Raw genomic sequence first — 4,856 nt, forward strand, 5'->3', positions numbered from 1 at the left:
AAGAATTGAAGGGATATGGGCCAGGAGCAGGCGGTGGGACTAGTTTTGTTTGGGATTATGGTTAGCATTGACTTGAGGGGAACCAAAATGTCTGTTTCAATGCTGTTTGACTTTATCACTGACATTCCCCTTAAGTCTCCTCCCTCTTAGCTTAAATATCTGCACTGCCTTACAGTCTTTACAGCATTTGTCTTAATTGGTTCCTCCATCAAGGGGAATATTTCCTTACTGTCTACCCAATCAACACCTCGCATTATTTTATACATCTCAATGATGTCATAGAGTCAAACAGATGTACAACACATAAACAGATCCTTCAACCCAACTCATCCATGCCGACCAGATATCCGAAATTAACCTAGTCCCATTTACCAACACTTGGCCCTCTAATCCCTTCCAATTCAAGTTAAAAATCACACAACACCAGGTTATAGTCCAACTGGTTTATTTGGAACCATTAGCTTTCGGAACGCTGCTCCTTCGTCAGGTGGTTGTGGAGTTTTCTTCTACACTCCCGATGCCTTTTATATGTTACTAGCCACGTACTGGCCTGCACTTCCTCTTGCATACACGCACCGCCTGTTGCATGAAAAAGTTGCACCTTCGGAACCTTGTAAGTCTTTCTCCTCTCACTCTAAACCTAAGCCCTCTAGTTCTGGACTTCCCCAACCGCCCCCCTCTCCCCACCCCCACCAGGGAAATGACCTTGTCTATTAACCCTATCCATGCAGCCATAATTTTATCAACCTCCAGAATGTCACTCCTCAGCCTTCGACACTCCAGGGAAAACAGCTGCAGCCTGTTCAGCCTCTCCCTGCAGTTAAAACCCTCCAACCCAGGCAACATCCTTGTAAATCTTTTCTGAACCCTTTCAAATTTCACAACATCCTTTTTGAGGAATCAGAGCAGAATTGCACACAATACTTCAAAGGTGGCCTAACCAATGTCCTGTACAGCCACAACATGACCTCCAAACTCCTTTACTCCGTGCTCTGACTAATGAGGTAAAGCATCTCAAATGCCTTCTTCACTATCTTATCTACCTGTGACTCCCCTCTCAATCTCTCTGGCCGAAGGAAAACGACCCAATCTTTCCAGTCTCTCTTCATAACTGAAACTCTCCAGCTCAGACAACATCTTTCCAAGTCTTGAGTGCTAACATATCCCTTCTTAAATGTGGATTCCAGAAATGCAGACAACAAGCTAGCTGTCCCCTAGCCAATGTTTTAAACAGTTCCAACATAACTCCCCAGCTCAAACTTTGTGCTTAATAACGAAAGCCGAGCTTATCACCTATTCCGGTGCTTAAATGACTGGTGGACAGGCACATCAAGGTCCCTCTGATCTTCAGTGCTTTCCAGGGTCCTAATGTTCATCATGTATCCCCTTGCCATGTTTGTCCTCCTATGATCTAAGCCTATCTTCCTCATTTGCCACCACACTTGTTTTCATACCATCTATGAATCACTGATCAATCCTCCTACTTTCATGTGAAAATTATTTCTATTAACCCAGAAACAGCAAGGACACAATACTGGCCTCTGCAAGATCCCTCTGGGCACAAGCTTCCAGTTACAGAAACACATCTCAACCCCTGTCATTCTCTGCTTCCTGCCACTCAGCCCATTGTGTATCCAGTTTGCCAAATTTACTTGGAATCCATGGGCTCTTGTCTTTGCCATCAGTGTCCCGTGCTGGACCTTAACAAAAGACTCACTGAAGTCCAAGGAGACTACATCAAATGCATTGCTGTCATCTAAACGTCTGGTCACCTGTACAATAAATTCAATCAGGTTGGTCACACATGACCTTCCTTTCATAAAACCACACCTAACATTCTTACTTGACCCCTTCATGCTGCAAGTGCAGATTCATTATGTTCCTAATTATTGATTCCAACATTTTCCCCACCGTCAGTCTGATTGGCCGGTAGTTTCCCGGTTTCTCCCTCCTTCCTTCTTGAAGACCTTGTCACGTTGGCTGTTTTTAATTGATGTCTGCAGCCAAGTGTTAGGTCTCTTGTACAACTTAGCGAAGGTGGAAAGGGACAGTGGTAGCGACTTTACCTCTGAGCTAGGAGATCCAGGTTCAAGTCCCACTTGGTCAAGAGGAATATCGTACCATCACTGAACAGTTTGGTTGAGAAATTATCTCCAAGGTGTTTTTGATCCAACTGGAATTGTTTGCTGCTCTCCTGAAATGACTTAGTTAATCCAGAATAGACATTCCAATAATACCTCTGCACCTGAATGGCACTATCTCTTCTCAATCTAATGTTACTTGTACCTTCCATCCCAACCTCTTTTGGGAGCTGTACAACACTCACTTTACTCTAGTTGTGACATTTGCAGCTTTTAAAAACTTTCACATTTGTATCTTTGCCAGTTTTATTTTGAAAATCAAAGACCAATCAACCTGAAACAGTAGCAGGAATTTATCTTCTTGGATACACAATATAACCACACACACACATGTTTTGATGGATAGATGATTTCTTCCAGGACTGAACCCTAAACTTGGATGATAACTGCAAATGACTTCCTGGATCTTTTTGTGCAGCGCCCATTGCATCGACAGCATTGGTCTGTTTGTGTGCCTGCTTTTTTAAAGCGTGGCCAAGCAACAAGTGATTCATAACAGTTTTCCTCCAATGCATGTTTAAGGCATGTGTTTGTGTTATGTTTCACTGAGTGTTGATCTAGTCTTCTAAAATGGGGAGTGGTTTCCATCCCATATTACCACACCAGCGTGCCTTTAGGGCCCTGAGGAAATGATTAGGGAAGTGTATGTGTACCGTTCCAACTCCTGCACCCTGTACCGCCAGATAGTGCTCCCTCTGTTCCTCAGAAAGCACCTCCTCAGTATACTTACCCCTAAAGTATCTCGAAAGACATTCATGCCTTCAACGCCACAGAAAGCAAACCTGTTGCCCCCTTGGACCGTGTTCATCCCCAAATCTCTTCTCACTGTGATGATCCACAGCCGCCCCCAAGATTGGAGCCCAGGGCCCAGAACATTATTTGGGTCTCTGGATTGATCACAGAATCCATACGATGTGGAAGCAGGCCATTCGGACTATCAGGTTCACACTGACCCTTGGCAGAGCATCCCACCCACCTTCTCTATCCCTGGATCCCTTCATTTCCTCTGGCTATTCCACCTAGCCTGCACATCTTTGGACAGTGGTAGGGAACTGGAGCAACCTGAGGCAGACAGGGGGAGAATGTGCCAACTCCACACAGACAGTCGTCCGAGGCTGGAATCGAATCAGGGTGGGGTGAGGCAACACTGAGCTTCCGTGGCAATCACATCATCTCCTCCCCGTTGATGACCGTTTGATTTATATTTTCGAGGAGTATCTAACTTTTCTAGTGTTTATTTAAGAACGACGAGGGACAAGGACATTGTGTCCACACGTTCAAGATGCTCGATTCCGCTCTAAACATGTTTCTATCAATTTCAAAAAATACTTTATTAATAAAAACGTCTTTATGTACAAACGTAGTTACTGAAGTTAAATTGATAAGGATCTTTGTAAAGTGCATGTAAATCTTTATTTGTTCTCCCATGTACCACGCCCTCCGAATACAGTACCTTACAAAGCATTAAACATGTTTGTCAGCTTTCAGCAGAAGCAGCCTCAGGGAATTGAACACAGACTGAATTGCGCAGTGACGCTTGAATCAGGTCAGATCAAATTCTCAAGCAAACAGATGGCTGGGGAAATTCAACAGATCATGCAGCAACGGTGAAGAGAGAGAGGAACAATTCGCATTTCAAGTGACCCTTCCTCAAAACGGTCTGTTCTGAAGGAACTTCCCGCAGAAATCGCTGGATTGAAAGGTGAATTCTCTCTCTGTCTCTTTCTCCCTCTCCCTTCAGAAATGCTGCCGGACATGCTTAGCTTCTTCAGCAATCTCTGTATTGATGTTTCAGGTCGCCAGCGCGTCCGGACAGGTTGGTTTTAGTGTTAAATTCCCAAGCTTGTTCTATTTAAGGGATAGAATTCCTCTGTTACAAAGGAGGGTCAGTTACCTCAGCTAACAGGTTCGTGATGCCAACATCGTTGGCTCAATCTCTATCATGTCTGAAATTACCATGAAGGCCCCAGCTTCTCAACATCGTCCCTCACCTGAGGTTTGTGACCCACCAGCCCTCTCTGTCTGACAAGATAGCAGCTCTCGGGTCCTCCTGGTCTATATTAACTTCCTAACTTTAAAATGACACTCCAATAACAGAGCTCTTTACATGGTTCAGGTCAAAATCCTGGAGCTCCCTCCCTAACACCACTGTGGGACAGCCAAGGATTGCAGCAGGAGAGGACAGCTCACTCCCACCTTCCAGGCAACTATTAGAGGGTGTGGTAATCATATGCAAGCCAAATTTCAAAATAAGTTTTGTTACAGGGTCACGATGGATGGTCACTAAGACTGTTTCTTTACCTCTGTTGAAATCAGCATAATGGAGAATCAAAGGGTGGGTTGAAAATGACAATGACAGCCTTTCGTAGGTTGATGTTTATTAGAGTTTGTATCGACAGTATGAATGTTTGAGCACTTATTCAAGGGCATGCAGGTAGCTGCTAGAGGAAGTGATGGGGGCTGGTACAATTGTGGCATTTAAAATGCCTCAGGATGAGTATGTGAATAGGAAGGGTTCAGAGGGACATCAGCGAAATGCTAGCAAATGGAATGAAATGAGATGAGCATATCTGGTTGGTATGGACGAGTTGGACAGGAGTGTCTGTTTCCATGCTTTGCATCTCTGTGACTCCGAGGAGAAAGTGAGGTGTGCAGATGCTGGAGATCAGAGATGGAAATGTGTTGCTGGAAAAGCGCAGCAGGTCAGGCAGCATC

The sequence above is a fragment of the Chiloscyllium plagiosum genome, chromosome 48 (genome assembly GCF_004010195.1).
Source record: "Chiloscyllium plagiosum isolate BGI_BamShark_2017 chromosome 48, ASM401019v2, whole genome shotgun sequence".
NCBI classification, from domain to species: domain Eukaryota; kingdom Metazoa; phylum Chordata; class Chondrichthyes; order Orectolobiformes; family Hemiscylliidae; genus Chiloscyllium; species Chiloscyllium plagiosum.